At 55.4% G+C, this 14,446-nt stretch overlaps 1 pseudogene; it reads left to right on the forward strand.

Annotated features, from left to right (window-relative positions):
• The first annotated feature begins 4,786 nt into the window (after positions 1–4,786).
• On the forward strand, positions 4,787–14,008 carry LOC120393391 (annotated as a pseudogene).
• Positions 14,009–14,446: the final 438 nt, after the last annotated feature.

Raw genomic sequence — 14,446 nt, forward strand, 5'->3', positions numbered from 1 at the left:
TTCCTCCCGGCCAGAGAGCTACGAATCCTGGAAGTAACAGTGACACCCAGTGGCCAGATGGGATAACGCGCCTCGCCCGCGCAGATATCCCCAGGAAACCCCCAGCCCTGTGCCCCCGACCTGCAGCCTCCTACTAGCCCAGCCCTGGGCTACCCCCAAGCTCTACCGATGCCCCTCACTCCCGCCCTGCTGCAGCCCCTCCCTCCATCCCCCGCTAGCCCAGCCCTGAGCTCCCCCACAGCTCTGCCTGTGCCCCTCAATCCTGCCCTGCAGCCCCTCCCTCCATCCCCCGCTAGCCCAGCCCTGAGCTCCCCCACAGCTCTGCCTGTGCCCCTCAATCCTGCCCTGCAGCCCTCCCTCCATCCCCGCTAGCCCAGCCCTGAGCTCCCCACAGCTCTGCCTGTGCCCCTCAATCCTGCCCTGCAGCCCTCCCTCCATCCCCGCTAGCCCAGCCCTGAGCTCCCCACAGCTCTGCCTGTGCCCCTCAATCCTGCCCTGCAGCCCTCCCTCCATCCCCGCTAGCCCAGCCTCAGCTCCCCCACAGCTCTGCCTGTGCCCCTCAATCCTGCCCTGCAGCCCTCCCTCCATCCCCGCTAGCCCAGCCCTGAGCTCCCCCACAGCTCTGCCTGTGCCCCTCAATCCTGCCCTGCAGCCCCTCCCTCCATCCCCCGCTAGCCCAGCCCAGAGCTCCCCCCCAGCGCTGCCTGGGCCCCGCAATCCAGCCCTGCAGCCCTCCCTCCATCCCCGCTAGCCCAGCCCTCAGCTCCCCCCACAGCTCTGCCTGTGCCCCTCAATCCTGCCCTGCAGCCCCTCCCTCCATCCCACGCTAGCCCAGCCCTGAGCTCCCCCACAGCTCTGCCTGTGCCCCTCAATCCTGCCCTGCAGCCCCTCCCTCCATCCCCCGCTAGCCCAGCCCTGAGCTTCCCCACAGCTCTGGCTGTGCCCCTCAATCCTGCCCTGCAGCCCCTCCCTCCATCCCCCGCTAGCCCAGCCCTGGGCTTCCCCCTGCCCCCCCCCCCATTCTGTTGGTGCCCCATTCTCTCTAGGGAAGGGATTCCCTAGCACAGAGGGAGCCCAGCATGCTCCCAGGCTGTCCCCAGGCCCTGCCGTGTGCCCCCCACCCAGTAGCACTTGCTCTGCTCCTTCCCCCCACTCACCTGCCCAGGGGCAGTGGGGCCCTTCCAGCACTGAGTTTAGTCTCGAGTGTGTAGCTGAGCCCCTGCCCCACTGCGGGGGTAGGATGTGAGGGGCGCCTCTGGGGCAGAAGGAGAAGCAGCACCAGGTCAGTAGGGGGCACTGTAAAGAGCTGATGCTAAACTGTCCACCTCACACACACTTCACTCTGCAGGGGGTGGGTTGGAAAGGCTCAGTGGGGGACCCTGTGCTGTGGGGAGCAGGGCAGGATCTCAATAGGGGGCACTGTGCTGTGGGGAGCAGGGCAGGGGGCTCAGTGGGGGGCCCTGTGCTGGGAGTGGGGCAGGGGCTCAGTGAGGGGCCCTGTGCTGTGGGGAGAGGGGCAGGGGGCTCAGTGAGGGGCCCTGTGCTGTAGGCAGGGGTGAAAGTAACTTAAAGGATTTATCAGTACGCTGGAGTCCTGAGCATGGGCGTGGCCTCAACCGGAAGAGGTGGGGCCTTTCAAGATTTAAAGGTGCTGGGAGCCCCAGGCCTTTAAATCACCCTGGAGCTACCAGCTGCAGAAGTGGCTGGGAGCCCTGGGGCTCAGGGGTGAATTAAAGAGCCCAGGGCTCCGGGCCCTTTAAATCACCCCTGGAGCCCTGCTGCCACTGAGGTAGCAGTGGCAGGGCTCTGGCTGTTGCGGGGAGCCCCAGGCCCCATAAATCCCTGCCTGAGCCTGGCTGCCAGGGCTCCGGCAGCTGGACTTGTGTGGAGATTTAAAGGGCCTGGGGCTCCTGACACTGTGGGGCCCCCCAGGCCCTTTAAATCACCGCTGGAGCACTGCCGCCACTGGGGTAGCAGCGGCAGGGCTCCGGCCACTGTGGGTACCCTGGGCCCTTTGAAGTGCCGCTGGAGCTCCAGCAGAGCAGCTTGGGTGGTGCTTTAAACATGTCTAGAGCCCTGGGCCTTTAAATCACCACCGGAGAAGCTGGTCCAGTTTGGCACGGCGTTCCGGCTCTTGCCAGTACGCTGTACCATACCATACCATGCCGGCTTACTTTCACCTCTGGCTGTAGGGAGCGGGGCAGGGGCTCAGTAGGGGGCACTATGCTGTGGGGGGGCAGGGGCTCAATAGCAGGTGCTATGCTGTGGGGAGCGAGGCAGAGACTCAGTAGGGGGTGCTGCGCTATGAGGAGCAGTGAAGGGGGCTGTGTTGTGGGGGGCAGGGGCTCAGTAGCAGGTGCTGTGCTTCGGGGAGAGGAGGGCTTAGCATCTTTTGGATACAGGACACAGCTTCTTCCATTCCCCAATGTTACATGGTGTACAAGCACTGCTGTCCCCCCTCCCCCTTGGAGTTGGTCATGTCATCTAGTCCCTGTGGGGCAGAGAGGCCCCTGCCATCATCACCAGTGTACAGGACCCAGGGAAGTCCAGGCAGTGCAGGGGGCTCAGGATGGCTCGGCTCAGCCTAGCAGCACAGTTCTCATGTAGCCATAGGTCAGGGAGTCCCGGAGGACCCAGAAGGTAGGGATCCCCAGGCAGGCTGGCCAGGAGGTGCTGGGGAAAGAGTGGGTCTGGGTGCCTGGGTAGTATCAGCTTTGTCTGTCACCCTCAAAGCTGCAGTTGTCATTGAGTAGCTCTGGCATCAGGGGAGAGGGACACTAATGCTGAAGGGGAGCAGGGGCTGTCTATGCTGGGAGCCTCCCCTTCCAGAGGGCACATCCCTCTAGGGTCAAGTCAGACTGCCCCCTCCCCCCGTGCCATCCCCTAAGTCGAAGGGGAGGAGTCTGTGCCAGGCCCTGCTCAGACAGTCACTGAGGTTGGGGACCCATCTTGTCAGGCATGGGCCTGACATGGAGTCACTGAAGTTGGGACCCCGTTGTGCCAGGTGCTGCACAGACATGGAGTAACTGAGATCGAGGGCCCAGTTGCCCTGGGATAGGGGTGATCTGGCTTAGTAGTTGGTGCAAGAGTCATTCCTAATGGTTGGAGCGGGAGCCAGGAAATGGAGCTGAGGGTCAGAGTCAGAGGGCAGATCTTCTATCCTTTTTGACAGAGATAGACACATCCAGCCACTAGAAAATCTTTGACACCAAATTTCAGGTCTTGAAGTGGCGGAAGGGACCAACAAGACATGTATCACAGCGTAACCTCAGGACCTGCAACTGAAGTTGTTCCTCTGGGACATAAACACGGCCTTTGTGGTAGAGATGTCCTCCTGTAATCTGAACTTGGCAATGGGTTGGGTACTGGTACCAGCCAAGGCAGGACGGATTTGAGGGGTGAATGGGTCAGCAGACAGCAAGAAACAGACGGAAAATATCAGGTTGCTGTCTATTGTCCCATTAACAAAATTGGATGCCTTAAGAACTGTGGAAGGCGTTCCCCTGGCAGAGTCAAGTTATTCCTCCTTACGGGACAGTGTGTTAGCCTTTCTGTCTCTGTCCCCCAGACAATAGGTGACTATAAAACTGAACTGGGCAAAGAAGAGGCATTGGATCTGACGTTGGTTAAGGTGCTTGGCTGTCCAGGTATATTCCAGGTTCTTGTGATTTGTAAGGATCTGGACTAGGAGTCTGGCCCCCTCTAGTCAATGGCATTATTCCTCAATGGCTGCCTTGATGGCTAACAACTTCCTCTCTGCCTGGGTTAGCTTTTATGTGAGAAGGCACAGCGGTGCAGTCAGCCATGGTTGGGGGGAGGGCCTGCTGGCTGGGATAACACACCATGCCCAGTGTAAAATTTGCTGTGTCAGCCTTTGCTGTAAATGGTTTTGTGGGATCAGGATGAGTACTGAGGTGAATCTCTATTTTAGTTGCTTGAAGGTGGGTTGGGCTTCTGGAGACCATGTGAACTGGGCTCCCTCATGCAGAAGGGCAGCCATACGCTAGAAAACACCTTTAATGAATCAACTGTAGAAATTGGCAAAGCCCAGAAATTGCTGTATCCCATGGTGTCTTTTGGTGCAACCCAGTCGGATATGGCTATCATCTTGCATGAGTCAATGGTTTGCTTCTTGGGATGATATACCCAAAGAATTCAACTATATCTTGGTCAACCTTGTACCTCTCAGGTTTAGCATACAGAGGGTTCTGACAGATTCTCTCTAGGACTCTGCATACACAATGATTGTGAAGGGCCTGGTCTCCCCAAAATATGAGGCTATCATCATTGCAGATAAGTACAAAATGGTCTAGCATGTCCCTGAAGATATCATTGCTGGAAGGTCACCAGAGCATTGCACAGGCCAAATGGCATAACTAGGTACTAATGTCTGTATCGGGTACAGAAGGTGGTCTTCCACTCATCTACCTTCCTAAACCAAGCTAGATTATAAACTCCATAGAGGTCCAACTTCATGAAGTCCTTGGTGGAACAAAGTCATTCAAAAAGCTCATTGACAAGGTTAAGGGGTTACTGATTCTGGATGGTGACCTTGTTTAGCACCCTGTAGTCCACACAGGGATCCATCCATCTTCTTTACCAAGAAGATTGGTGAGATGTGGATGGATGGATGAAACCCTTTTGAAGGTAGCTCCAGAGTGCCTATAGCTCAGGCTCAGAGACAGAGTAGATGTGGCTGAAAGGGATCTCTGCTCCTGGCTGAGGGTCAATGGGGCAGTTGTAACTATGATGGGGCAGAAAGGTGTCCACAATCTTCTTATTGAACATGTTCATGAATTCTTGGTATTTAGCAGATATCGCTGAGGTGATAGGAGATGTGGAGGGTGCTGAGATTCCATGCAAACTAATGGCTTTTGGATTCTCTGAGAAGGTAGACAGAGGTGCAGATGGCTTCTGGCCCATGAGTTGGTTATGGGAAACAAGACTCCTGACAGTACCAATGGATATGCTGTTTGTGGGCAGCATGCTGAGGATAAGTGGAGAGTTTGTGGTTTGGATGAGCCCAGATTAGAGGTTTCTTGATGACCCTAGAGGGCGGTGACCTCCCAGGGGCAGTCTGGTGAGTAACCAGGCCTGATAAGGAGTCATCCATCAACAGACTCCACCAAGTCTGAAGAGCTTTTTTGCTGCATGGGGACCATATGTGAAGGATTGCACAAAATCCAAGTCCATGAGCTCAAAGGAAGCACCTGAATCCACCACCACATTCAGGTGGGCCTCAGACATGGTGGGATGTTGAAGTTGGAGAGGGAATCCCAGTGGGTGACAGGTCAGGTTCTAGTTAGCACCAGTAGTGCCAGGTGCTGCACAGACAATAATTGATGATAGGAAGAATACACCGGCCAAAGGCCAGGCCACAGTCAGGGAGCCAGACCCAGACTAGTGCCCACAACACTAGTAGGAGCTGGAGCTGGGGAGCCCAGGGCTGGGGCTGAAGGGCATTAGCAGAGCTTGGGGAGGGGGGGGCCCTGCTCTCATAGTCTCACTCTGCCCCCAACCCTGGTGCATTCTGAGTGTTTTTGCATTTCCCTGGGGGCCCCTCCATCTATGACCAGGGAAAATGCCCGATCGTGCCTTGCAGCTGCAGGAACATTGCTGTGCCCGGCTCTGGGCCAGGCACAGACTCTGTTAAGGTTCATTTGCTCAGGGATAAGAGGCTGGAGCAACCCCCAAGGGAGAGATCCATCAGGATGGAACAGAGAGCAGGGAAGGTCTCTGTCTTCCCTGGGAGATGGACTAAAGATTGGGCTGGGGAGGCAGGCACCTCCCACCAGGTGCTGGCTGCTCTCCCAACTGTCCCCTCCCCACTTGCTCCTTCTGTCTCTCAAAGTCCAAACCAATTCCTGCTGCTCACCCAGCAAAGCCAGCGGGACCTCCCTAGCCAGTCATAGGACAGGTAGGCTCCATATCAGCCAATTTACAGCACAGGTGGGTGCTATGCCAGCCAGTCACTGCATGGGCAGGCTCCATGCCAGCCAAAGACCAGGGTAGCTCTGGCTCCCTCCATGATTCCATGCCATCACAGGGCTCAAGTGTGTGTGTGGGGGGGGGGGGTCACCAGCCCCTTTCCCCCCCTCCTCTGCGCTCAGGGTCTCCCCTGCAATACTAGGCCAGGGGACACAACTCAAAGGTCATATCCCAAAATCAGGAGAGTAAACCTGGGGATGGGGGAGGTAGGCCCCACAACTTTCCCACATGTACGCCCTGCCCGGTGTCTCCCCTCAACACTCACCCCCTCCACATACCTTCCCCCTCCCTGCCCCTCACACTGATCCCTAGTGTCCCCCCCACATCCCCTCTCCTTGCTACTCCCCACATACCCCTGCCCACTGTCTCTGGTCCTCAGAGCCTGGGGCAGCCGTCTTCCCTGGCCTTAGTCCTCTGAACTCATTGTGAGGTGGTGGCCGTTTTGACTAAGGGCAGCCTGTGGTGGCCACCCTCTCCCATCACTGCCAATGGGGCTGACATGTTGGAGAAAGAAGAAAAATCTCCCCCAATGTGCAAAAGATCATAAGATGCTGGAAACCTCCCCAATAAACACTGGGAGGCTCCTGACAAAGTTGTGAGTTCAAAGCTGCCTTACCCAGCCGCACAGAAAGGTGCTGGCCCTAAGCCACCACGGTTCACCTGGGGAGCCTGGCTCTCTTCAGGGGGTGGGGACTCCAGGGACCAGGTTGGCTCAGAAGGGAAAATTGGGATTTGGGGGCCCCCTAAAGAGGAAGGACCCCAAGACAGAGGCCAGGCTGGCTCAGGGGCTTGGGAATGGGACATGGAGCCCTTCCCCTCTAGGGGGCCCCAAGGCAGGGGCCAGGCTAGTTCAGTGTGGGGGTGGGGGACAGGCAGATCAGTCATTCCATTGGGAGTTCCTCACTCTGCTCCATGTCTCCTCCAGCAGGTGGCATCAGATGACCCTGATTTCTATACCACCACATATGCATCGTTCTACTGGGACCTGGGTGCCTACTGGGCCTTGCTCAGCAGGGCCATCAACTGGGGCCAGGCCTTCTGCATTTATGGTAACATGGGCCCCACAACACTGGGGAGGGCCCCACAGTGACTGAGCATATATGTCCTGTCTGGGCCCAACCCTAGGATTCCACCCTACTGTGCCAGCCCCAAAGCCCTCATCTCCTCTCAGGCTGCCAGCTCTATGGGGGGCAGGAACATATGCCAGGGCTGGGCTGGGGTCAGCTCACCTGACCACATTCTCTTCCCTTAGGGTGTCCAGTTTTCAACTGGAACACCTGGTCAAAAAGGGACCCTGGCAGCTCTGGTCAGCACCACTGACCAGGCCATTAAAAGTCCAGTTGGCAGTGCTGCTGGGTGAAGGCAGGCTAGTCCCTACCTGTCCTGGCATCGCTCTGCACCCCAGAAGTTGCCAGCAGGTCTGGGTCCTAGGTGGGGGGCCACATGGCTCCACATGCTGCCCCTGTCCTGAGCACTAGCTCCACACTCCCATTGGCTGGGAACTGCTCATTGGGAGCTGGGGGTCGGTGCCTCTCGGCAAGAGCAGCATGCGGAGCAGCATGCGGAGCCTCCTGGCCTCCCCGTCTAGGACTCGGACCTGCTGGTCGCTTCCAGGGCACAGCACAGACCCACGACAGGCAGGGACCCTGCATTAGCCCTGCTGCGCTGCTGACCGGGAGCTGCCAGAGGTAAGCCTGTGCCCCAACCCTGAGGCTCCCCCAAACCTGGAGCCACCTCCTGAACCCCAAACCCCTCATCTCTGGCCCCACCCCAGAGCTAGCACCCCCAGCCCAGAGTCCTCACACCCCTGCACCAAAACTCCATGCCCCAGGCCAGAGCGTCCTCCCACACCCTGAACCCCTCATCCCTGGCCCCACCCCAGAGCCCTCACCCTGTCCTGCACCCCAACCCCCTGCCTCACCCACAGCCCCCTCTCGCACTCCAAATCTCTCAGCCCAAACCTGGAGCCCCCTCCTGCACCGTAAACCCCTTAACCCAGAGCCCTCACCCCCTCCCACACCCCAACCTGCTGCCGCAGCCCAGTGAAAGTGCATGAGGGTAGGGGAGAGTGAGCCATGGAGGGAGGGGGAATGTAGTGAGTGGGGGTGGGTGGGGCCTTTGGGTAGGGGCAGAGCATGGGCAGGGCCTCTGAGAAGGGGCGGGGCTAGGGTATTTGGTTTTGTGCAATTAGAAAGTTAACAACCTTCTCTTCCCCGAGGGCCAAGAATGGGGGGGGGGTTGGCAGCTCAGACTCTTGCACCTTCCATCCCCTGTGCCAGGCTGGGCTTCTTTCTATCTATCTATCTAGGCCCTTTCCTCACCACCGTTCAGTCCCTTTCCACACTGCTCACGGCCCGTTGCTGCCCCCTGCAGGGCTCCAGAATGGGGTGTATGAGGCCTCCAGGAACATCATGGAGGCTAAGGAGATCCAGCTGGAAGCATCCTGCTACTTCACCTACCTCCATCCCTGAGATCTGGTCAGTGTGTGCCTGTGCCAAGTGGCCTCATGGGGGAGGGGGTGGCAGGGAAAGGGGCAGCCTGAGAGGTGGGGGCATTGGCCAGCATGGCACTGATATTCCCAAGGCCTGGCCCTGCTATTCCCCAAGCAGGGCCTGGGGCACTGTTGCCACCAGCAGAATCTCAGTGGGATTGGCACTCAGCCCAACCTTCCTCAGGGTATGGCTACACGTACAAATCTGCAGCGCTGGTAGTTGCAGCGCTGGTCGTCCAGCTGTGCAGGGCCAGCGCTGGTGTGTGGCCACATTTGCAGCGCTGTTGGGAGTGATGAATTATGGGCAGCTATCCCAGCATTCAAGTGGCAGCAACGGTGCTTTTCAAAAGAGGGGGGTGGAGTGGAGCGTAGTGTGACAGGGAGCGGGGGGGAGAGAGAGAGAGTGGATTTTTGGAGCCAACACTGTGTGTTAGCTTCCTGCCTTGAAAAATCAGAACATGTTCCCGATCCCTTACCCTTAACTCTTAACTGCAAACAGCCTGCAGCCAACACGACTCCCTTTCTCCCCTCTGCCCCCGCTGTTTCTGTCAAGCAAACACTCACTCCCTGATTTGATTGTTCACAGATTGATCACAGCAAACAGGAGCTGTGTTTGTAGATAAACAGCTCCGGGATCAACGGATCAGAGCTACGGAGCTCGGAATTCACAACAAAACAAAGAGAGGCTGCATAACAAAACAAAGAGTAATTTATAAAAGCATTCTGGGATACATCCTTATACCCTGGAGGCCAATCACAGCGCTGGTGTGTGGCCACACTTGATGACCAGCGCTGCAGCACCAGCGCTGGAATCCTTATTCCCCATGCCGAGTGAGGTATACGGCCAGCGCTGCAGCCAGGGAGTTGCAGCGCTGGAAGTGCCCTGCAGGTGTGGCCACTTACTAATTGCAGTGCTGGTGGAGGCTTTCCAGTGCTGCAACTTGCCAGTGTAGCCATACCCTCAGAGACCCTGCAGGGACTAGGGAGTGTAGCCATCGAGTGGGGTCAGCCATGGGGAGGGAAATCCCTCTTCAGCTCCTGTACAGGGCCCCCTGCCTCTGCCAGGAAACCCTGATGCAAATGGCTTCTGTGCCACCAATGGGGTCCCACCTGTGCCTCCTCAGGACCAGGCACTCCTTCAGTCAGCCATCAGCCCTGGCAGGACTTGGGCAGCGAGAGGCTGTGCTCCCCCTATCTTTGCACCATGTCGCACCTGGCCCAGGATGGAGAGGAACCTTCCCTGTCCACAGCCTGTTCAGGACCCAGGGAGGAGCAGAGTAGATACCCTGGGGCATTTTTGGGATGGGGGCGGGGGTCTCTGTCAGGAAGGGAAATGAGACACTCAATTGTAATGAGAAGGGACAGTAGGCAGCACTACCATCGTGTGGGTTAGTGGGAAAAGGCCCTGTGTCCCATTCCCTCCCTTCCCCCACCTCCAAGCTAGCCTGTCCCCTGCCCTGAGGCTGGATCTAAGACAGTGCCCCCTAGAGCAGTGGTTCACAAAGTCTAACAACCTGTGGACCCCTTTCACTAAATTGTCAAGTCTCATGAACCCCCTCCTAAAAATGAATATTTCCAGAGATTTTCTCCTTTACCTGAGTATAAATTATAAAAGTGGTGATTGTGGGCATATAAAATTTGTTTTTATTACATGCTTATTACACACTATTTATCACTACAGTATTTTTATTACATTATGAAAATGGCAACACTCTTCCAAGATCTCACCTTCCGAGCCTGTATCAAGGCTCCTATGTTTCATCAAGGAGTATCAGATGTGAAACAGCATGAAGGTATTTAAAAGGCCTACTGAAAGAGTTCCCCCTACACAAGCATTCAGGTCTTGAGCAGTCCAGGCAAACAACGCACCTTACAACAAAGCTTAAACTTGTTCTTCACAATAATTTAAAAAACAGCACTAGCTGTCTATTTAATGTTAAAAACAGCAAAAAATATCCACCTCCCTTTCCATTTCTTATAAGGAGTCTTGAAGTTAAAATCTCCTCAGTGTGATAGATATGCTTGCTTTGATTGCACCCTGGTTCTCATGGGAGACTTTAATCACCCTGATATCTGCTGGGAGAGCAATAAAGCGGTGCACAGACAATCCAGGAAGTTTTTTGGAAAGTGTAGGGGACAATTCCCTGGTCCAAGTGCTGGAGGAACCAACTAGGGGCAGAGCTCTTCTTGACCTGCTGCTCACAAACAGGAAAGAACTAGTAGGGGAAGCAAAAGTGGCTGGGAACCTGGGCGGCAGTGGTCATGAGATGGTCGAGTTCAGGATCCTGATACAAGGAAGAAAGGAGAGCAGCAGAATACAGACCCTGGATTTCAGAAAAGCAGACTTTGACTCCCTCAGGGAGCTGATGGGCAGGATCCCCTGGGAAAATAACATGAGGGGGAAAGGAGTCCAGGAGACAAGGGCGGCTCTAGAGATTTTTGCCGCCCTGGTCCTGCGGCTCTGAAGCCGTGGGACCAGCGGACCCTCTGCAGGCAAACCACCGGAGGCAGCCTGCCTGCCGCCCCCGTGGCGCCGGCAGAGCGCCCCCCGCAGCTTGCTGCCCCAAGCACACGCTTGGCGTGCTGGGGCCTGGAGCCGCCCCTGCCAGGAGAGCTGGCTGTATTATAAAGAATCCTTATTGAGGCTGCAGGAAAAAAAATCCCGATGTGTAGAAAGAATACTAAATATGGCAGGTGACCAGCTTGGCTTAACAGTGAAATCCTTGCTGATCTTAAACACAAAAAAGAAGCTTACAAGAAGTAGAAGCTTGGACAAATGACCAGGGAAGAGTATAAAAATATTGCTCAGGCATGCAGGAGTGAAATCAGGAAGGCCAAATCACACTTGGAGCTGCAGCTAGCAAGAGATGCTAACGTACGTGAAGAAACCCTTCTTGTTACTCTTAACAAGAAGAAGAAAGTCAAGGAAAGTGTAGGCCCCTTACTGAATGAGGGAGGCAACCTAGTGACAGAGGATGTGGAAAAAGCTAATGTACTCAGTGCTTTTTTTGCCTCTGTCTTCATGAACAAGGTCAGCTCCCAGACTGTTGCACTGGGCAGCACAGCATGGGGAGGTGGAGACCAGCCCTCTGTGGAGAAAGAAGTGGTTCAGGACTATTTAGAAAAGCTGGATGAGCACAAGTCCATGGGACCAGCTGCGCTGCATCCAAGGGTGCTAAAGGAGTTGGCAGATGTGACTGCAGAGCCATTGGCCGTTATCTTTGAAAACTCATGGCGGATGGGGGAGGTCCCGGATGACTAGAAAAAGGCTACTGTAGTGCCCATCTTTAAAAAAGGGAAGGAGGATCATCTGGGGAACTACAGGCCAGTCAGCCTCACCTCAATCCCTGGAAAAATCATGCAGCAGGTCCTCAAGGAATCAATTCTGAAGCACTTCGAGGAGAGGAAAGTGATCAGGAACAGTCAGCGTGGATTCACCAAGGGCAAGTCATGCCTGACTAACCTAATTGCCTTCTGTGAGGAGAGAACTGGGTCTGTGGATGAGGGGAAAGCAGTGGATGTGTTATTCCTTGACTTTAGCAAAGCTTTTGATACGGTCTCCCACAGTATTCTTGCCAGCAAGTTAAAGAAGTATGGGCTGGATGAATGGACTATAAGGTGGATAGAAAGCTGGCTAGATCATCGGGCTCAACAGGTAGTGATCAACAGCTCCATGTCTGGTTGGCAGCTGGTTTCAAGTGGGGTGCCCCAAGGGTCGGTCCTGGGGCCGGTTTTGTTCAATATCTTCATTAATGATCTGGAGGATGGCGTGGACTGCACTCTCAGCAAGTTTGCAGATGACACTAAACTGCGAGGAGTGGTAGATACTCTGGAGCGTAGGGATAGGATACAGAGGGACCTAGACAAATTAGAGGACTGGGCCAAAAGAAACCTGATGAGGTTCAACAAGGACAAGTGCAGAGTCCTGCACTTAGGACAGAAGAATCCCATTCACTGTTACAGAATAGGGACCGAATGGCTAGGAAGCAGTTCTGCAGAATAGGACCTAGGGGTTACAGTGGACGAGAAGCTGAATATGAGTCAACAGTGTGCCCTTGTTGCCAAGAAGGCTAACAGCATTTTGGGCTGTATAAGTAGGGGCATTGCCAGCAGATCGAGGGATGTGATCGTTCCCCTCTATTCAACATTGGTGAGGCGTCACCTAGAGTACTGTGTCCAGTTTTGGGCCCCACCCTACAAGAAGGATGTGGAAAAATTGCAGTCCAGCGGAGGGCAACAAAAATGATTAGGGGGCTGGAGCACATGACTTAGGAGGAGAGGCTGAGGGAACTGGGATTGTTTAGTCTGCAGAAGAGAAGAATGGGGGGGGGGGGATTTGATAGCTGCTTTCAGCTACCTGAAAGGGGGTTCCAAAGAGGATGGATCTAGACTGTTCTCAGTGGTACCTGATGACAAAACAAGAAGTAATAGTCTCAAGTTGCAGTGGGGGAGGTTTAGGTTGGATATTAGGAAAACCTTTTTCACTAGGAGGGTGGTGAAGCACTGGAATGGGTTACCTAGGGAGGTGGTGGAATTTCCTTCCTTAAAGATTTTTAAGGTCAGGCTTGACAAAGCCCTGGCTGGGATGATTTAGTTGGGAATTGGTCCTGCTTTGAGCAGGGGGTTGGACTAGATGACCTCCTGAGGTCCCTTCCAACCCTGATATCCTATGATCTGCTTAGGTCTTGGAAGTCCAGGTGCTCCGAGCTGCTGGCCCTTGCTGCCCAGGGTTCCTAGGGACAGCTCTGTCCATCATTATGGAATTTTTTTCCCCGAGAACCCCCTGTAACATTTTGCAAACCCCCAGGGGTCCACAAACCCGTTTGGGAACCACTGCCCTAGATGGAAAAGCCGTGTCCCTCCAGTGGGAACCAAAATCACAGTCCTATCTTTGGACATGTTGGCCACAATGCTTGTCTCACACACAGGGCACGGGGAGTTCAACACTCCCATGACAGACCAGAATGTCAGTGTCATCTGTTTGGTAAAGAATATCAAGATTCTCGGGGGTCTGACTCCTGATCACGGATCTTGGGGCCTGTTTCCTGCTGCTCTCTGCTCCCCTAGGCTGGACTTTGCCATGAGGCTCTTGTCCCTGGACGTCTCCCACTCTGCCCTGCTGAACCAGATATAGCCCTATGGGGGGACTGAGCAGAGCCGGTGGTACCTGGCCAACCTGCTCTGACGCTTTCCCGTTTCTGCCTCCTGGATGCCATTAGCCACCCTGTCAGCTGGCGCCTCATGGACCCCTTTGGTACCATGGCACATGGCTACGCTCTGCCCCAGCACCGTGGGCAGGACTATGTGCAGGTGCTGATGAATGTCATGGTCAAGCGGATGCATGCATGCAGCTATCCCAGCTACTGCCATGTGGCCCTGGACAACCACCCTACAAAGAGGCTGCAGAAGAGGCAGGACTTCCAGCGCCAGCCCAGCCTGTACCACTTCATCCTCCACAACCCAGCGCCAGACCTGCCCCCAGCCCAAGGGAGGGAGTTGAGCTTCTCCAGGGATCGGTGCTGGGCCTAGTTGGACCAATAACATCCCCCAGCTCCCATCCCACAGGGTCTGTCTTCTCCCAGAGCCAGCTTGATAGGGTCTGTCCTACTCTCCTGAAACCCATAACCTGCCTTCCTGAGCAGACCCTACCCCTTGATTTTGTAGCACATTCCCCATACTGGCTTCCCTTTGCTGCCCCTGGCTTCCAGACACCCTAGCAACAGTTCAATGATCTTCCACTCAGTAAAGCTACAAACACCTGCCTCTTGCATTTGTTCTGCTCCTCCTCTGCCCCTTTCCTCTGGAATAGCCAGCTCAGTGTGTTGTGTCCAAGTCCTTCACAATTGCCATGTTCTCAGCTTCCCCCAATAGAGTAGCACCCCCATATACTCCCTGAGAAAGCTGATTCCCCACTTTGGCACTTCGTGTGCAAAGGTGGGGGCCTGCAAGTAGTCTAAAAATTAATAC

The sequence above is a fragment of the Mauremys reevesii genome, unplaced genomic scaffold (assembly GCF_016161935.1).
Source record: "Mauremys reevesii isolate NIE-2019 unplaced genomic scaffold, ASM1616193v1 Contig2, whole genome shotgun sequence".
NCBI classification, from domain to species: Eukaryota; Metazoa; Chordata; order Testudines; family Geoemydidae; genus Mauremys; species Mauremys reevesii.